Source organism: Balaenoptera physalus (genome assembly GCF_965194825.1).
Source record: "Balaenoptera physalus genome assembly, chromosome: 11".
Classification (NCBI taxonomy): domain Eukaryota; kingdom Metazoa; phylum Chordata; class Mammalia; order Artiodactyla; family Balaenopteridae; genus Balaenoptera; species Balaenoptera physalus.
In genome coordinates this window covers 101,734,681-101,751,685 of record NC_138896.1, presented here as the reverse complement: position 1 = coordinate 101,751,685, position 17,005 = coordinate 101,734,681, and the positions used below count along the sequence as shown (strand labels likewise).

The window sequence follows — 17,005 nt, the reverse complement described above, 5'->3', positions numbered from 1 at the left end:
ATGCATAAAAAGTTTGAAGCACAAAGATATACTTTGCTGCGGATGCTTAACTGGAGGTGGGGTTTTGGCATATCTTAAGATAACCTATAATGCAACCATTAAAATTCTTTGTTTTTCTTATTAAAAACATAAGTACGTATATGCCAGGCACTGTGTGACACTCTATCAGCATGAGCTTATTTAAGCTTCACAATCACCCAGAGGTAGGGACAGCTTTGTTGTATTTTACAGAAAAGGAAACTGAGGCTAGAGAGGATGGAAAACAAACCTAGGTTATAAAGGCAGTTAGTGACAGTCTACATGGTGCTTAGATATTTTCAGATTTCCAGAGACCATGCTCTAAACCTCTTTGCTATAGCGTTTAACAAAAACACATAATAGCAGATTATGATATAAAGTTAAATAAAACAGAATGGCAGAAGAGGAGATGACACATACAAAATAAAAATCATCATGTAGGATATATATATAACAAGCAGACTGGGGGGGAAATGCCACGATGCACATGGAGGTGAAATCACGAGTTATTTTAAAAGCATCCTTCTTTGTTTTTTTAGTTTTCCAGGATAAACACGGATTGCAATTACCATGGGGAAATGTACTGGGGAAACAACCTGATTTTTAGCTCTAAGCTTTCAAGGTAAAGCCTCTTTGTCAATTCCCATCTTGCGGTCAGAAGTGTGATTGATTTTATTCCACCTCCAGATCAGCACGGGGAGACATGAGTTAAAGCAGTGCCCTATAGCATTACAGATTTTCTTTATTCTCTTTGCCGCCACTGTCTTGCCCCTCCTTTTTGTATCCCTTCAACTCGAATCTGTGCTGGAGCACACTACCTGAAGTTTATGGAGAGACCCTGGAGGGCTGGAGGAGGGGGGTAGTCAGATAAGCTTTGACGGAAGATAGAGGGTCTATTATTGGACGAGGCCCACTGCTCAGTCCTCCTCATCTGCTCCTGCCACGAATATCCTGTGTGACCTTCACATCTGAATCATTTTCTTACCTTGATGTCACTTCTAGGCCAGCCCCACCGCAGAAGCCCCAGCATCCCTCATCCAACCCCAATGTCAGTGTCAACTTATAAACAAACGTTCTGCTGATTCAGTGACCGCTCTGCTTATTCATGCAACGGACACGCAGGGCCCTAGTGAAGGTCTGATTTCCTCCTCATTCCTTTTCCCCCCCTCCCTGCATTAAGACCCTGCACTTACACCTGATATTCTCAATCTCCAGTTCTGATTCATGTCACTGACTCCCCTTCTGGTGCTTTGCCAAATCCCCAAAGATAGATGAATGTGTGGATGGATGGCTAGCTAGTTGACTGGATAGATGGGTTCTTTAATTCAGAAGTGCCTCTTATGAACCAGAAGCTATTGTAAACATTCAGTCAACAAGCATTAGCTTAATACTACTCTGTTTTAGGAACTACACTACACACTGGAGATCTATTTATTCACTGCAACAAGTATCGTGTGACCACTTGGAGCTAGGCACTGTACCAGAAACTGGAATACCTAGGATAAAAACTCTCGAACTTTAGTATGTAAGAACTTTCTAAGACTCTCCCTAAAAATTCAGTTTTTCAGATTCCATTCCCCAAAGTTTCTGAGTCAGTTTACTTTGCCTGGGATCAGTCAACTGCATTTTGAATAATAATACCAGATGGTTCTGACACGTGGCTCCTGGACTACCTGTGAGCAACAGTGAACAGCGATTCAGGGAATCATCTGAATTCACTTAAGGTCCAAGCTGAACTCCATCCAATCCCCTGGTAGTCTCAGCGACCTCTGTTGGAGGGAGATGGGAGAAGAGGGGCTTTTCCAGAGACACCTGGAGCTATTTGCCTTGGAAAAGCATCAACACTGAAACCCAGAACCCTCAGCTGACATACTACCCATAGTTAATCTCTTTATTTTTCTCCAAGTCAGGACATATTTCCTGGAACCCTTCCTCTCTCCATCACTGCATTTCCATGACTAATCCTTATTCTCTAACATCTGTATGATCCACCCACCTCCTAATGTGATAGTGACCCTGACAGACACAAAGGCAGAATTAAATGACATGCTTATCTAATCCTGTCTCTCTTTGAGATCCTGAAAAATTCCTCTGCTTCCCAACATCTTTTTCTGATGGTACCAGTATCAGGAAATCACTCCCGTGTTTTCCCGGATTTGCTTATTTCCCTCAAGTGTCAAGGATGTGCACTGTAAAATGGCACATTTATGTAAGTGCTATTAGTTTCTGGCTTTTCATGTCCAGGATGGAATACAGCAGGGGTGCGCCCTGCTACCAGCTCAGAGATGCTTTGCTTGCCACTCTGCTCTTGTAAAGCCCAGTCTGGCCAAATGGAATGCACAGGACCAGCAGAACACTTCAGCGGTCTCTTAGGTTCTGTCTGTTACAAGCAACTAGGAGACTTGTTTAGTTGAGGGTCCAAGGTTTCATTAAGGATACAGAGAACAGGAGAGAGCTGGACAATTTCACATTGGAAAAAAATCCTTCCATATGTCAACTCTTCCTTCCCCTTCTCTGACCTACCTTTTGGTTCAAAGGCACTGCAGGAAACAACTGATGACAAACACCTCGTCATGGAGTCATGGGGGAATATGGGAAGAAAATGTGATAAGGAGGGAAAAAAAACAAAAAACATGGGAAACACTGGCAGATTAGTCAACTCAAGACTGTGCGGCATAGACAGCAGAAATTTATTTCTCACAGTTATGGAGCCTGGGAGGTCCAAGATCAAGGTACTGGCCCATTTGCTTCCTGGTGAGAGCCCTCTTCCTGGCTTGCAGATGGCCGCCTTTACGTTGTGTCCTCACATGACAGAGAGAGAGCTCTGGTGTCTCTTCCTCTTCTTGTAAGGGCACTAATCCTATCACAAGGGCTCCACCCTCCAGATCTCATCTAAATCTAACTCCCTCCCCAAGGCTCCATCTCCATATACCATCACACTGGGGGGTTAGGACTTCAACCTCTGAATTTTGGGGAGACGTAATCCAGTTCATAGCAGTGGGCTTCAGAGGCTGTTCTGCCATCTTCACCTCGTGACCTTGATGAGTTACTTAAACTCTTTGTGAGTCTTCTACAACTCCAGAGAAAGGCAATTGAGAAGTAAAAGCATTCTGGAAGCCTTGGAAAGTCGCCAGAGTGTAACTCGAGGCAGGAATGTTTGGAAAGGAATTTTCTGGCTTCCAAGTGTGTGTGTGTGCGTGCGTATCTGTGTGCACGTACACACATGGCAGGGGGTGGCAATAGGAGAGGCAGTAAAATGACCCTTGGGAGGTGGAGAGGATGGCAGATTTTTAGCACTAAAAAAGAACAGTAGCTATAGGTCTCCACATGGAGACAGAGCAGCAGTAAGATAGTATACATGGGAACACAATGCCAGGGACATTTCAGGATCCTGGGAGAATTGGCAAAGTGGAGAAAGAAGCACAGGGATCTGCAATTGCTGTTCTTGGCCTGTTTCTATGTTTCCCAGCCCTAGTCTTTTTTTTCCCAGTTGATTGCATCTGTACTTATAGAAGATATGCTACAGAATGATGTAAGAGTCAAATCTGGGGCTTCAAAAGGTAAGATCCAGTCACAATACTGTGGTTTGATAAGAAAGATCCAGGTCCATCCTACTCTCTCCCACTTTTCTTCAGGCTACATGAAGATCAGAAGCTATGGTCCAAGCCAAACCTGAAGAGGCCTATGGATCCTCAAAGTGGGCTGAAGCAGAAGGGTTGGTGTAACCTTATGGGAGCTGCTTCCCCGAGTCAGCCCAAGGGGGAGTGAGGTCCTGGGCTCACGCTCCAGCATCGAGAAGAGAACTAAAGGTCTGTGTGGCACGTGGATGCATCTGGGGCTCTGGAGGCTTCACCGGCTCCACTGACCAATGGCCTATCAGGCAGGCTTAGATGATTTCACATGAAGAAAATGGGAGCAGACTCAGACCCACTGAGTTCCTAAGTGTAAAAAGTGGCTCAGGGGGCAACTCAGGGTTTCTTCTATTCTCAAGAGACAGAGCAGTGTCTCAGACAGGCCAGACCAGAGTACAACCCATGGTGAGCTTCGTGAGACATGAACCCAGAGGCAGGAAGAGGATCCCCTGTGGAGGGACAATGATCTAGAACTGAGGCCACACCAGCCACCCACAATGCCGTGAGGTCATTGCCCATATGGCCAGTGGGAACCCAGGAAAAGGTGGGATGAGGGTGAGTGTGGTCAGCTTGACATCAGGTTCCAATCCCCCAGTGGAATGTCAAATTTATAAATTTAAATGTATAAGTCCAAAAATAATTCCTTGCACATTTGAGTTTCTGGCCTCGTATTTCCACCCACTTCAGATGAACCATCATCCTATTATCAATGCGACTCCCCCACCCCCTACTCCACTCATTAGGAAAAATAGAACCTGGGTCACAACCCATTAGCTATTCAGAATTTGGAGGGGTGGAGGTGTCAAAGGAACATAGAGACAACCCGGGATATACGAGGAAGGGGAACCCCCAATGTTTAACACATCACAGGAGTGTGCAGCAAATACGTGAACAGTAGAGTTACCTTCACAATTACATGTAATGCTACGAGCCGACAGGAGTATTTCTGACATCCCCCTCAGGAAAGTAGGCCATTTGGATGATTTCCCCCAGGGAATGGAATGTACTTTAAATGGGAATCTGAATGCTCCAATTACAGCTCAGTTGTCTATGTAACAGCATCCTAAGCCTCAGACAAGGGCAAGGTATGAATTGGGCCTCAGGAAACATATTTTCCACACCCTGATCTCCCCTAAGAAATAGAAGGGGAAGAATCCGGAGAACAGAAACTTGCACTGGGGTCAGTCTCAGTTGATTCTGAGCTTTAGATGCATCTTATCTTAATGGACAAATGTTAAGAGTCCCAGGGTGGTGTTTTATCACATCCAGAGAGTATTTGAATTGGGGACATAAAGAAGACAGAATTTAAGAGAAGTAAGCGATGCAAGGAAGACCACAAGTCAGGAGGATTAATAAAGCTAAGACCAGACACATACCTGGCAGACCACAAAAGTGGCTCCTTAAACCGGCTAATTCAGCAGGAACATGCCTGCCTCCTTGTGATCTTGCCTTTCCTTCAGGGTTCTAGCAACCATGGATAATCAGATTACCAAACTCTTACGGGAAGATGATGTTTCCCAAAGATGGCCCATCTCACATGCTCTTCTTACAATATGACTGACATCTTCTCCCTCAAGAGATCTTTGTCCCCTCTTCTTGGATGTGGGTACGGGAAAGGGATTGCTCCAGCCAACAGACTATGGTGGAAATGATGCTATGGTCTTTTCCAAGGCTGGGTCCTTGGACTATAGCTTCCACCTGTCTCTCTCAGTCTCACTCTTAGGACGCTTGCCCTTAGCAACCAGCAACCACACTGTGAGGAAGCACAACCTAGCCTACAGATAGATGATATGGATAGGCCCATGCGGAGTAGAACTGAGGCCCCCAGCCAACAGCCAGCATCAAACAAGAGCCAGCATCAAACAAGAGCCAGCATCAAACAAGAGCCAGCATCAAACAAGAGCCAGCATCAAACAAGAACCAGCATCAAACAACAGCCAAGTGAGTGAATGAATCTTCAGAAGATTCCAGTGCTCAGGCTGTGAGCTGCCCCAGCTGATGCAAAGTGGAACAGAGATGAGCTATCCCCACGAAACTCTGCCCAAATTACAGATTCATGAGCAAAATAAATGTATCTTGTTTTGAGCCATGAAGTTTCAGAGTAATTTTTTAATACTGCTTACAGTTAACTTACTGATGAATAGGTCTCAGGTGCTGCTATGGACTGAATTGTACCCACCCCCCCCCAAACACCCCAGAATTCATATGTTGAAGCTCCAACCCCCAACATGATGATCTTTGGAGATGTGGCCTTTGGGAGATAATTAGGGTTTGATGAGATGATGAGGGTGGAGCTCTCGTAACGGAATTAGTACGTTTATAAGAAGAAGAGAGCTACACTAGAGCTGTCTCGTTGCCATGTGAGGACACAGCATGAAGGTGGCCTTCTGCAAGCTAGGGAGAGAGCTCTCACCAGGCAGTGAAGGGACCAGCTCCTTGACCTAGAACTTCCCAGCTTCCAAAACAGGAAGAAATACATTTCTTTCGTTTCAGCCACCCAATTCTATGGTATTCTGTTATGGCAGCCCAAGCCAACAAATGCAGGCACCTAATACTACTCAGGCACAAAATGGTAAATTGATCCCTGAATAATCCAGAAATGATCCTAGTTTTCCTTCATTGGTTACTTGGAGTTATCTATGACCGCTCTGACCTCTGTTCCTTCTGCCCCAATTAATCAGGAGTAAATGAATACTATTAACATCAGAAGCCCCATATAACAACAAAGGTTCTAGACCTAGACTATGTTATAGATAAACATATTGATTTTTCAGAAGCAATATAATGGCTAAATTATAGTAAATTAGTTTTACTAGTGCAAGTAAACACTCTCAAGATTAATGAGAAGCAACTTGGTTTCATGAAGAATAGTGCACTTACAGTTAGAAAAAATGGGTTGAAATATTCTCAGTGTCATTTTCTATCTGATCAAGTCACTTAATTTCTCCAGACCTCAGTCTCCTTAGATGCAGACTGGGTTGAGAATCATGTCTCCTTAGCAAAGCTCCTGTGAAGATTTAATTAAGTGGGATAATAGAGGGAAAAGTGCTCAAAATTATTGCCTGAATGAGAGTTATGAGAGTTATTTCAAGAGATTTTTTAAGAAAAGGACTAATGTTAAAAATAGCCAGCCAAATCTTAACATTAATCAGAGGTCTAGTTTTCACTAAGGAAAATTAAGGACTTTTTTTTATTTCATTAACCTATGTTCAGAGGTATTACATGAAACTGATTTTCCATTTACTGATAACCATCTTACTCATTTCTATTTAAGAGGCTATTATTTTAACTCCCCCTGGCTTCTCAGAGTTTGATGGGCTGATGTTAGGCTTCTCGCCAAAACATAAGCTATAGTAAAGCAGGGCCAGCAGCTGCAGTATTTTAATTTTGACGTTTGAAAAATCCAGCTGGTTCAGAGGTACCTTTCGTAGCATTTTAATTTCAGTGAGTTAATAGCTTAGTGACAGAAGCCAGGTGAAGTCAGTAAGGGCAGTCTTAGATACGGAATCTTTTCCTAGGAAGAGAGGAGAACACTGGCACCTTTCTATACTCTTGTTTGAAGCCGATCGCAGCTGAATTACATAAGGCGACGAGGAGCTCTCTAGCCATGCCAGGCAGAATGTGGAAGATGCTTCCAGGATGCTTTCTGATGCACTTTCCAGAGGAGCCACCAAATGGCATTAACTTGGAGCTACCTCCATCTTGGGTTCGATTTTTGCAAAACTGTCATTGGCATAGTTCAAATTCCCTAGCCCCTTGGACATGCTGCCAAGGCCTTGGTGGTAGAAGACACTGAGGCCCTGGTGGAGAGAGGAACACATCACAGGTGCCCTCTCCTGGGGCTTAGCTGCAAGGGTCATCAGCCACCTGAAATCTGCCCTTTGGGCAGCAGTTCAGATCCTACCTCTGCCACATGGGTACTTCACTTACAACTTCGGGATAAAAGAAGTTCTGAAGTATTCGACCGTTATGTAGATGAATTAGGATAATCCGCGCAAAAAGCGAAATGACTGGGCCACATGAGCCCTAAAAAGAACCAGCACCTCGTCTCAATAAGCAATAACTACGGTTATAACAATCCTATCAAACATATCTTAATTTAGGCAAATAACATTTACCCTTCGTTTCATCAGTATTTATTAATGTTTCATAACTATGTGTAAAGTGAGGAAAAATCAACTACTGTACAATTAAAACAAAACAAACAAGAACAACGAAACACCTCTGGACTTCCACCTCAAAATCTTGCCAACAGGAAAGGAAAGAGCACAGCTGGAGTCTCAGCGTGATTCATGCAGCCCGGGCTAGTGCACTGTCTCTCGTCTCGTCAGACCCTTTGTCCGTGATGCCAGGAGAGTCAGAGTGAGAAAGCTGCCATGGACCCGCTTGTAAAAGGAATTGTGGACGGGATCAGTGTACTCCAGGGAAGCTGGCAGCAGAGAGACTGGTATGCTAGGTGGTGGGAGGTGGAGGGGGTCTGCACAGAGGTGCCTCCCAGGAACCTGGAATTAAGGTTCTCCTATAAAAACACCTGTTTGATTCCCACAGAGATTCACAAGGTCATCTCAAGGCAAATAACAAGGCACAAAATCTAGCAGAATTAGGTTAAACCCGGGTGAAAAAATGTTAAAATGCTGTGTCACTAAGGAGGACCATGGAAGCAGAGAAAGAGTCAGGTTGCTGAGGTAGATGTCAGCAACGCCCATCGAAGAACTTGCAAGCGCCTCACGAGTACACGTCCCCATCGTGGCACAGATCCATCAGGTGCCGGTGTCTGGACGCCACCCAGCCTCCAGTGCTTCTCACGGTAACTTGGGTAATTTGGTTTCCCCTGCGATTATTTTAGGAATCAACTGCTCCGGTCACACTAACTTGAATGAAGCTACTCCTGACAATTTCATTTCTCTTTCCAAATGAAGGAAATAAGCATCTGCTTTCTACATCAGCCTCATGCAAGGGCCACTGCTCCCTAGTTTTTGCAACAAGAGACATCCAGCCCTAGTTCAGTAGATCTGGGACATGAGAAAGCCTGAGGTCATGGCCTTTCAAGGCTGAGAATCTAACCCTTTGTTGTAGCTAAGCCACTGATTACTTGTTGCTACGTCCTAACAGCACCATGAGAGTTCTCCTTCCTAAGGCTGGGGAATTTTCATGGAGGATATCTATCATAGGTAGGTAATGCTCTAGTTTCCCCTTTGATGATAGTTTGTTAAAATATTGGCAAGTTTAATGTTGTAGTTTTATTTTAACATTTAATGCCTTAAAATTACAGGCAAAAAGTTAGAACAGTGGTTCTCAAAGGGATGATTTTCACCCCCCAGGGGACATGTGACAATGTCTGGAGACATATTCGTTGTCAGGAATATGGAGGAAGGGGCACCACTGACATCTAGTGAGGAGAGGCCAGGGATGCAGCTAAACCTCCTACCATGCACAGGACAGCCCCCCTCGCCAGCCCCCTCCCCCTCCCCAAAACACACATCAACAATTATCTTTTGCTCAGGATGTCATAGCCCGGAAACTGAGAAACCATTAGTTAAGAGAAAATGTGTTTCTTTTTTCCTCTCTTCCTAACAGTGCTCTTGTGTTTCAGAAAAACAGAAACTAACATCTCCGGGGCAACTTGCAAGGGTAGTAAGTGCTTTCACATGTATTTGTAAGTCTCACAAGGCCCTTTGAGGTATTTGTCAGTACTCCCATTTTACACCTGGGGAGAGTGAGGGTCAGAAAGGTTGAAGAACTTGCCTGATGTCACACAAGAACAAAATTCAAACCCAGATTGGTTTGATATACTATATATCTTCTGTGAACTGAGATTCCTGATTAGAAATCAGAAAAAAAAAAAAAAATCCAGCTAACTCCCAAACACCAATTAAGTTTTAGAGGTATTAAAATCTGAGCAAAGTTTCACTGAAAAGGACTCTAGAGAATGAAATCAAGTGCTTGTGTATTACGGAAAGTATTCCATTGGGATACAGTGGGAGAAGGGTCACGATGCTTCCTTCAATAATGGTTCATACTTAGAGCAAAGTCAGGCTCACCCTGGACTTGGACTGTACCATGCTGTGATGTGTCTTAGTTATTACATTCTACAAATGAGATGGCCCGATAGTTCTGACAGGGGAGTCCTGGGGGCAGTGCCCAAGAGCTTCAGGGATTCTGATTCAGTAGGAATCTGCAGTATTAACAAGCACTTCAGGTAGTTCTGTTGCAGGAAGTCTTTATAATTACTGCTTTAAGCCAACCCATACTGAGCGTCTCCTAGAGTGAGCCTCTGACTCCAACTTCTTATTTTTGTCCTTCCCTGGGATTTTTCAATAGGACAATTACTTATTTTTGTATGTAGTGTACTCTGATTATTTCTTCAAAGAAAAGGGACAAGAAGATAATTAAAATATAGTTGGTTGCAACTAGAGATTATCATATTAAGTGAAGTAAGTCAGAAAGAGAAAGACAAATACCATATGATATCACTTATATGTGGAATCTAAAATATGACACAAATGAACCTATCTACAAAAGAGAAACAGACTCACAGACATAGAGAACAGACTTGTGGTTGCCAAGGGGGAGGGGGTGAAGGAGGGATGGAGTGGGAGTTTGGTAGATGCAAACTATTACATACAGAATGGATAAACAACAAGGTCTTACTGTACAGCACAGGGAACTATATTCAATATCCTGGGATAAATCATAATGGAAAATAATATAAAAAAAAGTATATATGTGTATAACTGAGTTGCTTTGCTGTATAGCAGAAATTAACACAACACTGTAAATCAACTATACTTCAATAAGGTAAATAAATAAATATTTTATAATCTTAATAAAAACAGTATTAGCAGCTGCCATCTTTGAGTTCAAACTACACACCGGAGTTTTCTCTAGAAGCTTCATTTGCAGTAACTCATTAAGACTCACCCCAGGCACTATCACTACCCCCATTTTACAGCTGGTTAAATGGATTAAGACAGTCCCTCAAGGGGCACGGTTAGTAGTGAAGAGCTGAGTTGCGGGGACTAGTTGAAAGACAATTATGAATATGCAAATGAACACAGACAGGAAGGATGAAGTGCAGTAAAGGAAAAGCCTGCTTTGCCCTGGCAGTGCAGAGAAGCAAAAGAGAACGACCAGGGCAGGGATCGGGTGAGAGGTGGCCTTGAGGATTGAGTTGGTCTTTCCTTGCTCAGTCATGGAAGGGAGTGTAATTTTTCCTTCCGAAAGGAAGTGTTAAAAATTTGTGAATCTGGGTGCAGGGTATGTGGGCATCCATTTCACTATTCTTAAGGAAGACACAGCCCAGGACGTAAAAGAAGCTGGATGAGAGGCGAGAAAGCTTTGGGTACTGTACAAGCAATTTTAATTTGGTGGCCATCGGGGGAGGGAGTGGTGCTTGTTTCTGTGGTTTTTAATCCATGTGGTAATAACTATTCTGAGTGCTCATTCCTTTTACGTAAAACACCAGGAGGGAGGTGAGAACATGCAAATCCGTGATACCACGGACTTGGCATGGTCCTAATGGAAACACCATTTTGCAGACTTTATAGGTAATCTGTTTTCTGGGCAACGACCTTCTTAGGTTGAATTCTCGAATGGCTTCCCTGCAATACGCATAGGAATTGAAAGCAATTCCCTACTCCCTGGACTCATTTATTTTCTCCAGGTACTGCCTAGCAGCCATCTGTAACTGTAAACAATAGTTCCATTTGGGAAAATTAAAACTGACTTTCTATTATGCTCAAAACACTTAATTAGTATTCCTGCCTCTGCCACATTGATGAATTTTTTAAACACGGTGACCACAGCTAGTGTCTGGGAGGGGGAAGGACGGCCCCGGAGTGCAGACTGGCCAGTCCCATGCCTCCCCATCCTGTCTCTTCTCCTTCCTCCCCAGGAACGTCTATCTCAGCTTCTCTTCCTCAGAGTAGCAGTTGCTAGGGCCTCTCCCAAGTGGGCTCCAGGTTGGGTAAAAATGTTGTCCACGGCATCAACGGAGGGCTTTTTAAGAGAAATGGACTTCATTTCAGATTCTTGACTTGAAGGAAGAATGCCCACCAACACTCCTGCACCAATCCCTCATACTCCCGAAACACTCCTCAGCTTCAAAAACAAAACAAAAACATAAATACCACCCTCCATATCTACTTCCTCCCAAAAAAAGATTCTTAAAAAAAAAAAAGCTCTCTTCCTCTGGAACCCAGAAATAAGGAAAGTAAAGGTTGAGTCACAACACACTCAGGTCAAGGCCATGAGAGAATGCCACATATTTTACATCATTACATACAACACACACACACACACACACAGAGTCATTTTCTCTAACGACTGCATATGGGCTCTACAGAACGTGCATTTCTTTCAGAGAAACTTTGACCCTTACACTGGAAGGTAATTACCAACTTCTTTTCTTTCTATCACATTTAACATTTTAAATAAAAGTGAATTTCACATTTTTCAGGCTTGGAAATGACCTACATCTCCTATCCTGTTTCACATGAGCCTCTCACAAAGGATAACACTAAAACGGTTTTTTGCACTGAGACCTGTTGCTCATAAGCCTTTCCACGGTCACGGACTGAAGCTTTTTAATTTCCTGGCAATGCCTCCTAAGGGCGAAGGCTGGATGCACACTGAAGACAGGAGGCCCAAAAGTCCAATGCTTCCCAGTCCCCCCTCCTTTCACCTCTCGGGACAAGCGCTGATGCCTCTGTGGTCTCATCTAGACATCTGCAGTTTAGCGCCCTTCAAAGGTGATGGAAAGCAGTTCTGAAACTTGGTTGAGAAAACCAAAAGAAATCTTTAAAAGTAAAGTCAGTGCCTGCCCTGGTGCTGGGCTACTTTGGCATGAGATGGTGCATCACTGGGTATGATCAGCTTGAACAGAACGCAGCTGAAGAAATGGAAGTTGAAACTGCGGGTGGACGGGAGCACACTCCGGAATGAGGAGTCCGCTCAGCGACAAGAGGTCACTGTGTCAGGTGTGTATACGCACCACCGCGCAGCAGCCTCTGAATGTGACCAGGCAGCAAACAGCTTCTGTTTATCTTTGGACGAAGAAGGCAACAGGGTCAGCTATGACTTTATCTCGGCATCGCCATTCAAGTAGTGAACGTCTGCTCTTTTTGCTAAGTTTCCATATGATGGGGATATTAATCAAGGTTCCCTCCGCCCTCATCCCTATAGTCATGGCGTGGGTATGTACACTAAGCCACACGATTCAGTCTCCCTTTTTCTGGAATTTGAGATCTGAGCTGAATAGAGATGGGGGGGGGGTGAACAGATTTCCTCTGATGGTGGTACCACAAGTGCCGGTCTCTTCCTTTCTGCTACCTAGATTCCTAACAGTATCCTGGTTTCTGAATTCCCTAAGCTCTGATTGCCTGGCTTGAATTCCATGAGCTAACTTAGGAATCGGCACACTTCTTTTGTAAAGGACCAGGTAATGAACGTTTTACGCTTTGCTGGACAGACGGTCTCAGTCACCACTACTCCGCTCTGCCATCACAATGCAAATGTAGCCCCAGAAAACCCATAAACAAAAGGCATGGCTGTGTCACGACAAGACTTTATTTAGGGACACTCAAATTTGAATTGCGTGTAGTTGTCACATGTTAGGAAATATTGCTCTTGTTTTGATTTTTTTCAATGATTTGCAAATGTAAAAACTATCCTTAGCTTGTGGGCTATACAAAAACAGGTGGCAGGACTGACTTGACCTGACCCCTATCTCCCCCTGGGCTAAGGCATCTCCCTCTGGTAACTTCCTATATTCTACCTAATCTAACTTCAGTCAGTTTCTCTTGCCTGCAAGGGAAGAAATCTGACTCTAATGTGCATTGAATTTATCTGTATCTAAAGGACATTGGCTACAAGGTTCCCCAGAGAAAACTATTCAGTTCCTTATTTGTTCACTCATGCATTCAATCTGTGTTGAGCACCTTTTATGCTCCAGGGACCATATGTAGCAAGCACTGAGAATACAGCCATAATTTAGGCTAACACCATCCTGCCTTCCTAAGGGAGCTTTCTACACAACAGGCATGGATGAAACTGATGGGAAACAAAGGCAGGGATTTAAATTATCGCCTGTGGCTGCACAGGACACTCTCTGGGGAGACAGAATGTTCAAAAGGCATGTTCAGAGGGGGGAAAAAATTACAAAGTTCAAGATGGTAAGAGAGGGCCCACATGATTGAGCTCCTAAATGCTCCTTCTAGAAAGAAAAACAAGGTAAGGTCTACCAAAAGGGGAATTTGAAACTCTAGTAGGAAGAAAGAGAAATAAACAGTCAAAATCTCAAAAATCAATGTAAAAAAGATGCATTTGATAGGACATTTTTATTAATTAAAAAAAGAAACAATAAATATTAGAGATGACACTGGCTTACTTTCATAGTTGGCCAGGTGTGGACAGAATCACATATATAAAAGGGACCTTATCTAACTCTCTTCTGCCAAGATATGTAATTAAACAAGCAGAACCAAGGTTTTGGCTTTTCAGGTCCTTACTGATGATTCCATATCCTTCCTCTCCTGTGTTCTTTTTTTATCCCCTGATATTTAGGTTTGGGAGACTCTTCTTAATATTAAAGACAATCTCTCCAGCTGAAAATATAAGCCCGGCCCCACTTGTCATGTACTCAGAGGAAATGAACTGTGCTTGCCTTTTCTATCAAGCCTTTCTGAAGTGCTACTAAAGAAAGATTACTGCTAGGTTGACCTTAAGACCCTCATTCTCTGGGGTTAATTAACTTGGGTGAATGTCCTTGTTCTCAGAGGGATTATAGCCGAAGTCCATTATGAAGTGGCTTATGAGAGCACGGGTTGGATCTCCCTAATATGGAACTGAGAGGTCCAAAGCACTTCCTCTTTCAGTCATGGCACGCCAATGCGGATATACCATCAAGTGGAGATGGTGCTGAACACATGGCTAGAGCTCAATACATGCATGGCAGGTAAGTGAAAATATTCTGAGTTGACTCTTATACGACATTATTGCTACTTTCCCAAGGATTGTGTAAATTCTCAACTTCTGGTTTCATTTTCCTCTCTACTCTTCTCAGAGGAAATGCCCTATGAACCACTTTTTCCATAACAACTTTTCAATCTACTAAGATGAAAACTGACCAAACATAGATGGCTAAGAATACCCTTAGAAATACATTCCCACCTCACCACGGTATTGCTCATTAACAAAAGTAAACAGCTTTAAGAAAATCATTTCTGAGAATTTAGTGTACCATAAACAAATTGACCCCCTTTTACATATATATACATGTGTGTACATATGTGCACATATACACAGGCGTATAAATTATACACTAATATTGTTGAGTGGACAAATATTTGTTAAACACATTTTTTGTGTTCACATTTAAATATAAGGATAAAACACCATTTGAAGTAACACTGAAAGAAATATAACTTTGTGGAACAGATCTGTGTTTTCTCCCCAGTATCTCAACTGTTATTTATCACTCCTTAGTTTAATCCTCACTTTCTTTCTGTATTTCCCACAGGGCATATTATAAATTTGATTTCTACTTGTAGTGCTATTTTATCACTCAAAGGTTAGCCGACATATTCTGCTTTTGACAGTCTCACTACAGCCATAGCCCTCACCACCTCCATTCACTGGATTGACTAGGCTTAATTACTTGACTATTTACTTAACTAATTAAGCATAAGAAATTAGTAAGGAATTACTTAAGTATCTGAAAAGGAAACATTGCAGACCAGTGCTTTTAGCACCTAGACATTCAAAATACCACTTTGGTTTTTAATACTCTAGGTAAGAATATACTACATATGGTATTTTTCTGCTCTCAGATACTACAGATCTACTCTTGGAATGAGGATATGGCAAGAGGAGTGATTTCTCAAATTAAAAATCTAGGTACTATTATCAGAAGAATGCAAATAGGTGTTGAGTAATGCTAACGAGGAATTATATCTTTTTTTTTCAACCAAACTGAGATATAAATATGTTAGAAACTCTATCTTCTTTAAAATAAAACTGAACTCTACATTATACACTATGAATTCTTTTATTAAAACAGAAATAAAATACTCAGAAGTCTGAAGATAAGCAATATTTTCAAGCATCAGAACAAACTAGAATAATCCAGTGTTTTCTTAGTTGTAATTATCTATCAAGCAATAGTCAATTCAGGTTTATTCCATCTATCCTGAGCATGTAAAGTTAGCGGAATCAGTTCTCCAACTGGACTATTAAGAGAGGACATGGCCTCAGCTTTTATCTGCTGATAGGTTAATTGGCTTCCATTGGCTTGCACACCTTATCAGAACCATGGTTGTCCCTTTACTCTGACAAATCTTTGGAGCCATAGTTGTCCCAGAAGCAGCTTTCCCTACAATACACACGATGTTGTAGCTGCTCTCTCTCAGGACTTAGTGTGATTCCTATCTGCTCATTCTTTTCAATGTGGAAATACAAATTCTGTATGTGTCCAAAGTCAAAAGATGTGTTTGGTGTTTACTGACCCCAGCAGCTGTGCCCCAACCAGATGTTCCCTGCTGAGCCTTCTACTGTGGTTCCTGCTTCCAAGTCCTCTAGACTGGACTGCTTCCTGCCTGTTTCCAAGCCTGGTTCTCCAACTTCAGAAGAGAAAATGCCATTTAATTCCCTTTTGCTTCAACTAACCAGAGTCCATTTCTGCTGCTTATGATAAAATGTTCCTAGCTGCAAACCATTTATTCAACTAATGTTTTTTAAATGCCCGCAATCTGTGCGGCACTTGTGATTCAATGATGGGCAAACGTCAGGTCTCTGCTCATAGGAGCTCACAGCCTAGAAGAGGTGATTATAAAAATGGCAATGAGGTCTGTCTGATAAAAGACAGGGGGCATGGGAAGGGTGCTGTGTCCCTTTGGATATGGTGATGGAGAGGTGACCCTCTGGGGGTAATTATAGAGCTCAGATCCAACTACAGAAAAGGAGGCAGCCACTTGAAGAGCTGGGGCAAGAAGAATCCATACAGAGGGAAGAACAATTACAAAGACAGGAGGACAGAACTTGGCAATCTCTAGGAGAGAGGTTGAACTGGTTGATCCAGTCAATGGACTCTGGTCTCTCCTTATCTGCCCTTCCAATCACCTGGGGCTATAAAATCCCTGCGGGCCAAACCCACTCCCCAAAATGTTACCTCCTTTCTCTAAAATTATTTTAACACAACATTTTTGTTTATTCTCAACTTGTTTGATACATTTGAGGCTTGTTTCTCAATAAAATTATAAGCCCTTTCAGAGCTGGGGAGATGTCAGACACTCTGTTTATATCCCCACACATTATGGTCATGGTAGGTGTCCCATAAAAGTGCAGCAATTGAGACGCTG

General features: G+C 42.9%; 1 protein-coding gene across 20 annotated transcripts in view; it reads right to left on the bottom strand.

The window, feature by feature from the left end:
• GRM7 (glutamate metabotropic receptor 7) overlaps window positions 1-17,005 on the bottom strand; it is a 1,143,247-nt gene that overhangs the window by 206,678 nt on the left and 919,564 nt on the right. The window lies entirely within an intron of this gene.